Source organism: Delphinus delphis, chromosome 4 (genome assembly GCF_949987515.2).
Source record: "Delphinus delphis chromosome 4, mDelDel1.2, whole genome shotgun sequence".
Lineage (NCBI taxonomy): Eukaryota > Metazoa > Chordata > Mammalia > Artiodactyla > Delphinidae > Delphinus > Delphinus delphis.
The window spans coordinates 44,963,983-44,978,380 of record NC_082686.1 but is presented as its reverse complement, the minus strand read 5'-3'; the positions used below and the strand labels follow the sequence as shown (position 1 = coordinate 44,978,380).

At 36.7% G+C, this 14,398-nt stretch overlaps 1 protein-coding gene across 2 annotated transcripts in view; it reads right to left on the bottom strand.

Annotated features, from left to right (window-relative positions):
* The window catches only part of EPHA6 (EPH receptor A6), an 867,569-nt gene that overhangs the window by 530,725 nt on the left and 322,446 nt on the right, over positions 1-14,398 (bottom strand). The window lies entirely within an intron of this gene.

The window sequence follows — 14,398 nt, the reverse complement described above, 5'->3', positions numbered from 1 at the left end:
AGAAAGCTACTAGAGCTAATCAGTGAATTTGGTAAAGTAGCAGGATACAAAATCAATGCACAGAAATCTCTTGCATTCCTATACACTAATGATGAAAAATCTGAAAGTGAAATTAAGAAAACACTCCCATTTACCATTGCAACTAAAAGAATAAAATACCTAGGAATAAACCTACCTAAGGAGACAAAAGACCTGTGTGCAGAAAACTATAAGAGACTGATGAAAGAAATTAAAGATGATACAAATAGATGGAGAGATATACCATATTCTTGAATTGGAAGAATCAATATTGTGAAAATGATTATACTACTACACAAAGCAATCTACAGATTCAATGCAATCCCTATCAAACTACTACTGGCATTTTTCACAGAACTAGAACAAAAAAATTCACAATTTGTATGGAAACACAGAAGACCACAAATAGCCAAAGCAATCTTGAGAAAGAAAAATGGAGTTGGAGGAATCAGGCTCCATGAATTCAGACCATACTACAAAGCTACAATAATCAAGACGGTATTGTACTGGCACAAAAACAGAAATATAGATCAATGGAACAGGATAGAAAGCCCAGAGATAAACCCACGCACCTATGGTCAAGTTATCTTTGATAAAGGAGGCAAGAATATACAATGGAGAAAAGACAGCTTCTTCAATAAGTGGTGTTGGGAAAACTGGACAGCTACACGTGAAAGAATGAAATTAGAACACTCCCTAACACCATACAAAAAAATAAACTCAAAATGGATTAAAGACCTAAATGTAAAGCCAGACACTATAAAACTCTTAGAGGAAAACATAGGCAGAACACTCTATGACATAAATCACAGTAAGATCCTTTTTGACCCACTTCCTAGAGAAATGGAAATAAAAACAAAAATAAACAAATGGGACCTATTGAAACTTAAAAGCTTTAGCACAGCAAAGGATACCATAAAAAAGACGAAAAGACAACCCTCAGAATGGGAGAAAATACTTGCAAATGAAGCAACTGACAAAGGATTAATCTCCAAAATTTACAAGCAGCTCATGCAGCTCAATATCAAAAAACCAAATAGCCCAATCCAAAAATGGGCAGAAGACCTAAATAGACATTTCTCCAAAGAAGATATACAGATTTCCAACACATGAAAGAATGTTCAACATCATTAATCATTAGAGAAATGCAAATCAAAACTACAATGAGATATCATCTCACACCAATCAGAATGGCCATCATCAAAAATCTACAAACAATAAATGTTGGACAGGGTGTGGAGAAAAGCGAGCCTTCTTGCACTGTTGGTGGGAATGTAAATTGATAGAGCCACTATGGCGAACAGTATGGATGTTCCTTAGAAAACTAAAAATAGAACTACCATATGACCCAGCAATCCCACTACTGGGCATATACCCTGAGAAAACCATAATTCAATGTTCATTGCAGCTCTACTTACAATAGCCAGGACATAGAAGCAACCTATGTGTCTAACGACAGATGAATGGATAAAGAAGATGTGGCACATATATACAATGGAATATTACTCAGCCATAAAAGGAAACGAAATTGAGTTATTTGTAGTGAGGTGGATGGACCTAGAGTCTGTCATACAGAGTGAAGTAAGACAGAAAGAGAAAAACAAATACCGTATGCTAACACATATATATGGAATCTAAAAAAAAAAAAAAAAAGGTCATGAAGAACCTAGTGTCAAGACGGGAATAAAGATGCAGAGCTACTAGAGAATGGACTTGGGGACATAAGGAGGGTGAAGGGTAAGCTGGGGCAAAGTGAGAGAGTGGCATGGACATATATACACTACCATATGTAAAATAGATAGCTAGTGGGAAGCAGCCGCATAGCACAGAGAGATCAGCTCAGTGCTTTGTAATCACCTAGAGGGGTGGGATAGGGAGAGTGGGAGGGAGGGAGATGCAAGAGGGAAGAGATATAGGGATATATGTATATGTATAGCTGATTCACTTTGTTATAAAGCAGAAACTAAAACACCATTGTAAAGCAATTATACTCCAGTAAAGATGACAAAGGCAAAAGAAAAAGCTTCCTAGTTTGATTAGGTCCCATTTGTTTATTTTTGCTTCTGTTTCTTTTGCCTAAGAAGACAGATCCAAGGGAAAAAAAATGTTGCTTAGACCAATGCCAAAGAGCATACTGCATGTGTTTTCTTTTAGGAGTTTTATGGCTTCAGTATCACATTCAGGTCTTTAATCCATTTTGAGTTTAATTTTGTATATGGTGTGAGAAAATGTTCTAATTTCATTCTTATACATGTAGCTATTCAGTTTTCCCAACATCACTTATTGAAAAGACTGTCTTTTCCCCCATTGTATATACTTGCCTCCATTGTCATAGATTAAATGACTATAGGTGTATGGGTTTATTTCTGGGCTCTCTATTCTGTTCCGTTGAGCTATGGGTCTGTTTCTCTGTTAGTACCATGTTGTTTTGACTACTGTAGCTTTGTCAGACAGTCTGAAATCTGGGTGGGTAATACCTCCAGTTTTGTTCTTTTTTTCTCCAGACTGCTTTGGCTATTTGGAGTCCTTTGCAGTTCTGTACAAACCTTAGCATTCTTTGTTCTAGTGCTCTGAAAAATGTTGTGGGTATTTTGATAAGAATTACATTAAATCTCTAGATTGCTTTAGGTGATATGGATATTTTAAGAATATTAATTTTTCCAATCCACGAACATGGCATAACTTTCCATTTACTTGTATTGTCTTCAGTTTTCTTCATCAATGTCTTCTAGTTTTCAGAGTAAAGGTCTTTCACCTCCTTGGTTAAATTTATTCCTAGGTATTTTATTCTTTTTGATGAGTTGTAAATGGGATTGTTTTCTTGATTTCTCTTTTGAATAGTTCATTTTTAGTATGTAGAAATGCAACAGACTTCTGTATATTAATTTTGTATGCTGCAACTTTACAGAATTCACTAATTAGTTCTAATAGTGTTTTGGTGGAGTCTTTAGAGTTTTCGACATATGGTATCATGTCATCCACAAATAGTGACAATTTTACTTCTTCCCTTCTAATTTGGATACCTTTTATTTCTTCTTTCTTTCTTTCTTTCTTTTTTCCTTCCTTCCTTCCTTCCTTCCCCTATCTCTCTCTTTCTCTCTCTCTTTCTGATTGCTGTTGCTAAAATTTCAAACACTATGTTCAATAGAAATGGTGAGAGTGGGCATCCTTGGCTTGTTTGTGATCTTAGAGGAAAATCTTTCAGCTTTTCACTGTTTGGTATGATGGTAGCTGTAGGTTTTTCATAAATGGCCTTTATGATGTTCAGATATGTTACCTCTATACCAACTTTGTTGAGGATTTTTACCATGAATGGATACTGAATTTTATTAAATGATTTTTCTGCATCTATTGAGATGATCATGTGATTTTTACTCTTCATTCTGTTAATGTGGCATATCATGCTGATTTGTGTATATGGAACTATGCTTGCACCTCTGCGATAAATCCCACTTGATCATGGTGTATAATTCTTTTTATGTGTTATTGAATTCAGTTTGCTAATATTTTATTGAGGATTTTTGCATCTGTGTTCATCAAGGATAGTGGCCTGTAATTTTCTGTTTTTGAAGTGTATTTGTCTGGTTTTGGTATCAGGGTAGTGGTGGCCTTGTGAAATGACTTCAATATTTTGGAATATCTTGACAAGGATAGGTATTAACTGTTCTTTAAATAGTTTGTAGAACTCCCCTGTGAACTCATGAGGTCCTGGAATTTGTTTGTAGGGAGTTTTTTGATTACTGATTCACTTGCAATACTAGTAATCAATCTGTTCAAATTTTTATTTTTTTCTGATTCAGTCTTGGAAGACTGTATGTTTCTAGGAATTTATCCATTTCCTCTAGGTTGTCCAATTTTTTGGTGTATAACTGTTTGTAATACTCTTTTATAATTGTATTTCTGCAATATTGGTTGTAATTCCTCCTGTTTCATTTCTAACTTCCTATCTCTTTTTTTCCTTCATGATCCTGGATAAAGGTTTATCAATTTTATTTATATTTTAAAACAAACAGTTTTTGGTTTCATTGATCTTCTCTACTGTGTTTTTTTTTTTTTTTTTTTGGTCTCTATTTTATTTATTTCCACTCAAAAAATAAGTTCCACTCTGACCTTTACTATTTCCTTCCTTTTGCTGACTTTGGGCTTTGTTTGTTCTTTTTCTAATTCCTTTAGATAGTAATTTATGTTTTTCATTTGAGCTTTTTCTTATTTTTTGAGGTAGGCCTGTATCACTATAAACTTCCTTCTTAGAACTGCTTTTGCTGCATTCCATAGATTTTGGAAAGCTGCATTTTATTTTGATTTGTCTCAAGGTATCTTCTGATTTCCTCTTTGATTTTTTTGTTGACCCACTGTTCTTTTAGTAGCAAATTGTTTAGTCTCTACATGTTTCTGTTTTTGCTACTTGTAATTGATTTCTAGTTTCATACCTTTGTGGCCTGAAAAGATGCTTGATATATTTTCTATACTCTTAAATTTGTTGAGAATTGTTTTGTCACCTAGCATGTGATCTATCCTGGAAAATGTTCCATATTCACTGGAAAAGAATGTTTACTCTGCTATTTTTGGACGGAATGTCCTGTAGGTATCTACTAACCTAATGTGCCACTTAAGGTCACTATTTCCTTACTGATTCTCTAGATGATCTATCCATTGACATAAGTGGGGTGTTAAAGTTCCCTACTATTATTGTATTACTGTCAATTTCTCCCTCTATGTCTGCTAATATTTGCTTTCTATATTTAGGTGCTCATATATTAGGTACATATATGTTTAGAATATATACCCTTTAATCATATTGACCCCTTTATCATTATATAGTGCTTTTTTTTGTCTTTTATTACAGAGTTTGTTTTAAAGTCTACTCTGTCAGATAAAGTATATCTTTATGTTTAACTTTTCCATTTTAATTATGATATGTTTTGCTGTGGGTCTCTTTGAATTCATCTTATTTGGGACTCTCTGTACTTCCTGTACCTGGATATCTGTTTCCTTCTTCAAGTTAGGGAAGTGTTCAGCCATGGGGTTTTTTTGTTTTTTTTTTTAATTTTATTTATTTATTTGTTTTTGCTGTGTTGGGTCTTCGTTTCTGTGCGCGGGCTTTCTCTAGTTGTGGAGGCCACTCTTCATCGCGGTGCGCGGGCCTCTCACTATCGCGGCCTCTCTAGTTGCGGAGCACGGGCTCCAGACGCGCAGGCTCAGTAGTTGTGGCTCACGGGCCTAGTTGCTCCACAGCATGTGGGATCTTCCCAGACCAGGGCTCGAACCCGTGTCCCCTGCATTAGCAGGCAGATTCTCAACCACTGCACCACCAGGGAAGCCCTCAGCCATGTTTTTATCAAATACATTTTCTACCTTTTTCTCTCACTATTTTCCTTCTGGGACCCCTACAATGTGAATGTTAGTAAGCCTGACGTTGTCCCAGAGGCCCCTTAAGCTATCCTCATTTAATTTTTTTTTCTTTTTGCTGTTCTGATTGAGTGATTTCTACTATTCTATCTTCCAGATCACTTATGCCTTCTGTATCACCCAATATGCTGTTAATTCCTTCTAGTATATTTTTCATTTCACTTACTGTATTGTTTAGCCCTGACTGGTTCTTTTTAATATTTTCTAGTTCTTTGTTGGATGTCTTAGTCTGTTCATCTAGTCTTTTCCTGAGTTCAGTTAGCATTTTCATTATTATTATTTCGAACTCTTTATCAGGTAAATTATTTATCTCTCTTCCATTAGGGCTTTTTCCTGGTGTTTTATCTTCTTTCGTTTGAAAAATATTTCTCTGTCTTTGTGTGCCCAGTGGCTTTGATAGAAGAGCTGCATCTGAAGTGAGCACAGGCTGAATTTTCTCCCAGAGGGCACTGGCAGCCACTGCCATGTTGAGAAGGGCTGGAGTCAGAGTGGCTAAAGCTGGGGCTAGTGCTAGACTGGGATTCTCCTAGGCGCAGTGGTGGTGGTTGCCCTATCAGGGGTGGGGCAGCGGGCCTGAGGGGCTGGAGCAGAAGCCCTGAAGAAGTTGGGCTTCTTCCCTAGGTGACAGCAGTCTCCACCTTGGTTGGGGGGTGTGGTCAGTGCCTGAGGCTACACTTCTGAACTAGCTCAGCTCCTTCTGCGGTGTGTGCATATATATGGACAATGGCAGTCTTTGCCTTAGGTGAGAGCGATGCTTTGGCAGAAGGGGCTGGATAAAGAGCTGGGGGGGCATGCTGGGGTGGTCTTTGCAGGCTGGCCAGAGCACCAGGCAGTTCTCAATTTGCTGCCTCTGTACTGGGACTGGGAGCAACGAAGCCTGTGCATGTGCTCTTCAAGAGCAGAGTCTTGGTTTCTTACTGCCCTCCAGTAAGCCCCATTGGTTTTCAAACCAGCTAAGGGGACTTGAACCCCAGGGCTGGGGCCCCTAATGTGTGGCTCAAAACTCTTGCCCCCTAGGGAGGATGGATCCCTGAACCTGTGATATCCCCCTCCTCTTCTCGGTCACCCACGAGGGGTGCAGGCCTCCACTAGATGGCTTCCCAGTCCCTTCTACTAGACTCGTGTGTGTGTTTTTTTTTTTCTTTACAGCCTTGGTTGTAGAAGAGCTGTTCTGCGAATCTTCAGGTTATTCTCAGTGAGAGTCATAAAACCATCGGTAATCCTTAGTTAAATGCATTTCACCTGTAACCCACTTCAGTAATCAAGCGTTTTAATTGTTGCTACAAAAGATGTGCAAATCCTCCAAGTGACACAGCATAAACTATAAGATGTTTGCCTAAGTTGTTTTCCAGGAACTTGGAGTCCTCTGTGTCTAGTTCAGCCTGAGCTGGTTAAGACTGGATAGGACCACCAACCCTTCAACTGGGCATACACGAGTATTCTTTTGAATATGCAGAGGCCTGTGGCTTAGGTATGCCTGCACAGAACAGTGATTATCACACTTTTTTTCAAACACCTTTCCCCACATTTCCCATGCCTCAGACCTCCTAGCTTCTTTATTCTTTTTTTTTTTTAAGATTTTTTCTTAATGTGGACTTTTTTTTTTTAAGTCTTTATTGAATTTGTTACAATATTGCTTCTGTCTATGTTTTGGTGTTTTGGTTTTTTGGTCGCGAGGCATGTGGGATCTTAGCTCCTGACCAGGGATCGAACCCACACCCCCGGTACTGGAAGGCAAAGTCCCAACCACTGGACCACCAGGGAAGTTCCTTCTTTATTCTTTATCCCATATACCTTGAGCCCCTTCCCTTCAGGAAGGTGGATTTGAGACCAGTTCTCCCATCTCCTCACTTGGCTGCCTTGCGAACAAACACTCTTTTGGGGGCAAACTTCATTGTCCCAGCATTTTGGCTTGCTGTGCACTGGTCAAAACGAACCTGGTTTGGTAATAGTTGCTCTATATATGGTTGTAGTTTTGATGTTTGTGGGGGGAGGTGAGCTCAGGTTCTTCCCACTCTGTGATCTTGATCTCTGCCTCTATTTCCATGTTTGTATGTTGAATAACAACCAATGATGTACTAAACAGTAGTTTATTTGTCACCTTTCTATTAATATTTTTAAATAACTTACCAAAACCTTGGTTTACATTTCATTGAAATGTTCTGTACATACTGAATTGAATTACAATGAAACAGCATCTTCTGTCTAGTACAAGTGGAGTATCTACATTGATCCAGCATGGTTTGGATATGACAGATGCTTATGGATCACAACGGCACATTCAAGGGTGAAATGTTGTATGCAGCAACAGCAGACACTCCAATGCAATGCTTGCAACAGCTCTATATGGCTGTGCATAACGTCCAATGCAATGCTTGCAACAGCTCTATATGGCTGTGTGATCAGCAGAAACTAGAACGTGCAGGTTTTACAGATGTGATGTGTCTGATCAGAATATGGCCTCTTGATTTGGCTCATATCTAGTTCCACACATATAGAACCATTCCATATATTAATGCTGTTGGCCAGAGCCTGAATTTCCCAATGACTATTTATACCCAGGCAGATCATCTGTAAACTGGTGCCTGGATAATCCAATTTTCATGACAAGCAGGAGTTCCTCTGTAAAACCAGTTATAGCATTTCATGAACCCGTAATAAGTGTTTCTATCGGAAAACCAGGAACCACACAGGCAATTTTCTCTTACAGAGCTATAAATCCCAGTAATCAGAAGCTGTGTATCTACAAAATTTTGGGTAGTAGATTTGTATAAATCTTTTTGTGTAAATCTTCTGTATATGTATGTATAAATATTTTAAACACAGTGCAGCAATTCTTAGCAGACCTTCCTTTATGCAACTCCAAACTCTAATTAATCTACTTTATACATTTGCATATCAGATTTTCTTAAACTGGGACATTCTCTAGATACTAAAGTCAAAGGAGCTATTGTTGATTGCATTATCAACATACACCAATTTGTCTCTCCTCTCTTTTCCAAGTGCATATTGCACATGCCTCCATTATAGCAGGTATTTGATTGTTTTGCAGTGGTTTGATGATTCTATGACCAATTCAAAAATGTGTGAGTACTTGTGAGAAGAAAATATATCTGTTAAAATTCTCATCCTCTAATACAGTGCTTAGTACATATTAGGTGCTCAATAAATATTTGTTAAATAAACAACTGATTAAATCAGTGGCCTTTGATATTCTTTGACTTATAAAACCAAAATTTTAATATTCAGTTAATATTACTAAATTATAAGTATACTGATACAGCTTCTTTAAAGCGGCAGGAACACTTGCAAAAGATACCTGATATTAACATAATACTTTATTATATCTGTTTTCAAAGAAATAGCATATTTAGCACTATTTAGAAAATTAATCCTAAATTTTAATATGTGCTTTTATTTTGAAGCCTGCGATATTCAGCTTCCATGTTTGACTGAACATTTTAATTTGAATGTATATGTAATTTTCCTTTATTGCACCTTTACAAACAGGAGAATTAATATAAAAATAACAGTGCTATTCCAAAAATCATTTAGCTGATACTGAATTTTCAAGTACAATCACCTTTGATTATTCTCAAGTGGAGCAACTCTGGTAAGTGAATAACTGACTACAGTTACTACTCACTCAGCATATAACAGAAAAGTCAGGAGTACAGGTTGTATAAAACCCAGTCTCTGAAGAGGTTATGAGTATACACTTCAAGTTATTTGATAATATTAGACACTATGTGATTAAATACATCATGAATGGTACAGATAATAAATGCCTCGAGTTTCAAGAGGAAACACATTAATGTCAGGTGGAGTAGCTAAAACTGGCCTAGAGATGTGGCATTAAGGACTTTTTCTATGGAAAGGTAGACTAAGATGAAGAATGAAAGAAAAAAGATCTGGAAATGAAAATGAGTATCACAAGTTCCTAAATATGGAGAGGAAGCCAAATTGGATAAAATGAAGAATTGACAGTGGAAAGAAGAGAGATATAAAGTAGTTAATGGGGAATGGTTATCAAAAGTCTTACATGACAGTTTAAAGAAGTTTATATTAACACTAAAGGACACAGAAGTATTTGAACAAAGGAACACAAGTTTATTTAAACTGGAGTCTTCTGACAGTGCACCAAATGTATTAAAGCAATGTGAGACAGGAAGTGAGAGGACCAGGTGGGAGACTAAGAAATATTTAACTACTAAACATGGGTGGTAGCAGTGAAAAGAGGAAAGCGTGACATTGTGAAGAGAAATGATTTTAAAAATAGTGTGGGGCTTCCCTGGTGAAGCAGTGGTTGAGCGTCCGCCTGCCGATGCAGGGGACGCGGGTTCGTGCCCCGGTCCGGGAGGATCCCACATGTCGCGGAGCGGCTGGGCCCATGAGCCATGGCCGCTGAGCCTGCGCGTCTGGAGCCTGTGCTCCTCGGCGGGAGAGGCCACAACAGTGAGAGGCCTGCATACCGCAAAAAAAAAAAAAAAAAAAAAAAATAGTGTGGACAAAGAACAACGTAGAGATTAAGTACAATTTAAACATATTCATTAAATATATTTAATACACTTAATGATGTTGACTATCATTGTGGATAAAATTTGGGGCTTTTGCCATAGAAATCTTATATTCAAATCCTATTGCTTCAAATATATTGCCTTAGGTAAGTTATTTAACCATTGTAAGTCTGAATTTACTCATCTGTAAAACGGAGATGAGAACAGACCTAACTATTGGGATGGTGTGCAATATAATTTATATAATGTGTTTAGTTGTTTTCTACCTCATTATAAGCAATGGATAAAGACTAGATCCATAAGTTTTAAGGTCAGTCATTCCACAAAAATTTACAATGCCCAAGAAAGAAACTCCTATTCCCAAAATAGTCAGGAAATCAGCTGTAGTGGTTAAACCAAATATCCCAGTCATGTATATCATAAATGAATTGCCATTTTCCAACAAATAGAATTAAAAATGCATAGTACAATACTATAATTACACTTAATAAAATATATTCTTACATATCAAAAGCACTTGAAAATTTAACAAACATGTTTAAGTTTTGCAATGTCTGACTGTATCCAACTATTTATACTCAGTATTTTTTAACTTTTATGTTCCCTCATAATAAAGCAAGACAAATGAAACAACATTAAAGAAAAAAAAGGAGAAAGAAGTCTTTACACATTTTCTAACTCAGTGGAATAAAAGTTGTTGCTTGAGACAAGTGAATTTAATTTTGTTGTAACATTATTCATTGATTGATGTAAGTGCAAGATGTATAACAATTATATGTAACTGCCCAATTTTTATGTGTACTTTTAAGAAAAATCTAAGCCTGTTAGATAGATCTTTAACATATCCACCAAACATTTCTCCCTTTCTCTTCCTATCCTGTAGGAAGATCATATCTTCCAATCAGTTCATCTTAAAGATCAGTAGGGAAAACCTTCCTCTTGCAAGTGAATCCTCTTGAATCGTATTCCAGACTGGATTACCTCAACAAACATAAGATTGTTTATTCAGTTCATTCAATCAACTCTGCTGAGTGCACAAAAAGTCTTTGCTTTATAAATGGTTTTTATTTCTTCACAGTTCCTTCCTATGGGATTTGAGTGTCTTTTCTTTTTCTCATCATGATGGAGAATACTTTATCATAGGAATTCAGGAGTTATTTCTCTATGTTAAATTCTTAAAGAAAGAATAAAGGTCTTCCTTTACCATGCTAGGATATAATGCAGCATTTATGGGCAGAGATCCTAGTGTCAGATACCCTGGATTCAAATCTTGATCCATCCACTTATTAACTTTGTGACCTCAGAAAAGTTAGTTAATTTCTCTGTATCTCATTTTCTCATCTATGAAATAGTTGCAAAAACAGCACTTAGCTTGTAGAGGAATCTTGAGAATTAATTGAGTTACTATTTCTAAAGCACTTAGTATCTGGCTCATGGTAGGTAATGATTCCCTTAAACATGATATTATTCAAAATAAATAAAGTCAACTTTTCTTGGGGAAAAAAAAACATGATATTATCTAACTAAGTGATGTATCTTTACATTTTTGAAGCCTAAAACCTAAGAAATCGTACTATTTGGAGAATTATAGCTATCTAATACTTAGGCAAATATTTCATAATTTCACTATTTCTTAAATAAAACTGTATTACTTTTCATATGGATAAAATTTACTCTTTTCAACATTCTAGACTCTTTTCAAGGTTTAAAATATTCTGTCATTTAGTGAAAAAAATTTATAACACACAGTTGTATACACTTTTATCATGCCTCTCTCAAATCATTTTTCCAAAGCCAAACACTAGGAGAGATTATGAAATGTTTAAGGCGTTAGTGATTACAGAGATGATCCTTTTTTTTTTCCTGTAATTCAATTTTTTTTTTGCGGTACGCGGGCCTCTCACTGTTGTGGCCTCTCCCGTTGCGGAGCACAGGCTCCGGACGCACAGGCTCAGCAGCCATGGCTCACGGGCCCAGCCGCTCCGTGGCATGTAGGATCCGCCCGGACCGGGGCACGAATCCGTGTCCCCTGCATCGGCAGGCGGACTCTCAACCACTGTGCCCCCAGGGAAGCCCAAAGAGTTTTTTTTAAAACAAATTTGTACAGAAAAAAAGAAAATCCCTGGATCACAATCTATGCCATACAATCACCCTGTCCAGTATGCAGGAAGCCATGGGAGCCCAAGCAGAAGGAGCCTGGGATGGGCAGCTGTGCTCTGCAGAAGTAAAATCTCCTCATAGATGACATGTGGTGTGGAAAAACCTTTAGCTCCCTTTGTTCTCCAGGGTATCTTAGTACAAAACAGTACATTTTTAAACAGCACTCCTCTTTTACAAAGGGGGAGACAGAACTTTAGAAAGATAAAGCTCATTCCTCAGAATTACACATTGGGGTAGTAAGAGAGCTGGACTTAGAATTCAAGCCTTCCAAATCCCTAGTTTGCTATTTTTCCTCCACAACACAATCATTCCTTAGATCTCTACCCCTTAAACATTTCACTAGCTTTTTCTGGACTTTAATCTCTTTCCTTCTCCTTGAAGTCTCATAATCAGAGCCACCTGTAGTATCCTGGAGCAGGGACACTATAGTTTTGTTCAAACTTGGGTACCATACTTTGTTTCGTGGCAACTTCTCCAGTCTTACAAACAATCTGTATAAATGTCAAATGTCTTATGAGGTCTCCTAACTTTGCCTCCAGCAGGCAAATCACTTTATTCCTATGGCTCCAACTCCAAAATAGATGTTAAATATGTCCCTCTCCACTGCTAATACCCAAGTCCACATCACCATCATCTTTTGCTTGAGTTACTCCAATGACTCAACTTTTGCACGCACCACCTTACAACATAGTTTTGATCAGAGTGATCTTTAAAAAGCTAGGTCAGCATTTAAAAGCAGAGACTCTAAAGTATCTTTACTGCTTAACTTCTCTAATTGCTAGAATTATATTTTTAATAAAATCAAATTCCTTACAGAGCCGAAAGGGTGGTTGTGTAAGATCTGGCCCCTCCTACCCTTTTCAGTCCCTCTCTCCACCCTCATTTTTTTCCAGTCATACTAGCCTTGTTGCTTCTTCTGGAATGCGCCAAAGATATCTGTGCTTTAGGCCTGATCCTCTAACCAGTCTCTCTCTTACCACATGTTCTTATTTTCTTCATAATATTACTACAATTTGAATTTATTTTGCTCATTTATTAGTTTAATTTTTATTGCTATTATTGAGAGTAGGAAACATCATTCTTATTTATGACTTATCCCTTGCGCCTAGAATAGAACTCGGCAATAGGAGTTTACTCAAGTATTTGTTGAATGAGGAACTATGACTCTTATGGTCAATATATGTTCAACTATCTTTCAGCTCAATTATCAGTAAATTGTTATCACTATTCACTATAGAAGATATGTTCCTTAATATTCATTCTCCAATATACCCTCAAGATGCCCCTACTAGAGCTTGGACCTCAAACTTCTTCAGAGTTTTCCCAATTTCAACAGTTCTCTCTTAGTTCTATACCAAACATGATCTTTGTTCATAGAAAGAGAGACTATTTTTTGAATATTATAAAGGAATTTCTAGCATAAAGAGTATATAACAGTTCTATCTGAGGGGAAACATTCATTTATGTCTCTAGCCTTTCAGTTATTTTCCTTACTTCATAAAATGCAATTTTCTCTATTACTCTGTCATCTCCTTGAAGCTTTATCTTTTGCTCATGTGGAACCCTCAGATGTAAAAGCAACAACGTCAGCATGTTTGGTTATGTGTGTATGCATTAGAGTGCCTAGTTAGAGTACCTTGGCAACAATGAGCAATCAAAAATTATGAGCTAGTGATGAAGATTCTGGTCCTTATGTGCCTATGTGCCAGCATTAATTCAGGCAGTGAGGAATTTATGTCTTCACTGGGTATCAGTTATTGGGAAATGTAAGAGCTATGTGTTGCTGCTTATAACAGCACTTTCTTAATTAAGATTGGAAGCCAGATTTAACTCTCCTCAATATGTATTATTGCCTTACAGATGAGAACACTGAGGCAGTGCAGTATGATGAAGGATGCAAGCAGTTTAATTACAATATCCTAGTGTTATATAGAGAAGATAAATCTGTTCCTTTAGAAAAAAAAGGTTATTAATCTACTAAAGAGAACTTAATATTCGCTTGCTGGGGGTTTTCCTTTCAAGTATATTACCTAATTAAATAATAATATTTTTAACATGTTTACTTTTCTTTAATAATAAATCATGCCCCACTGGTTGTACATTTTATTTTCTCTAGAGGATAAGCTAATGTAAATCAGGTAACTTACATAAATTTTAGAGAGGATAAGAGTATCCCAATTAAGGATTCAACTTTTGTAAAAAGTATTAATAGATTTTAGGCTTCAGGTAACTTTCAATTTTCCTATATTGACTGTAAGTATGAAAAAGAATCTAAATATTTAATAAAATATTTA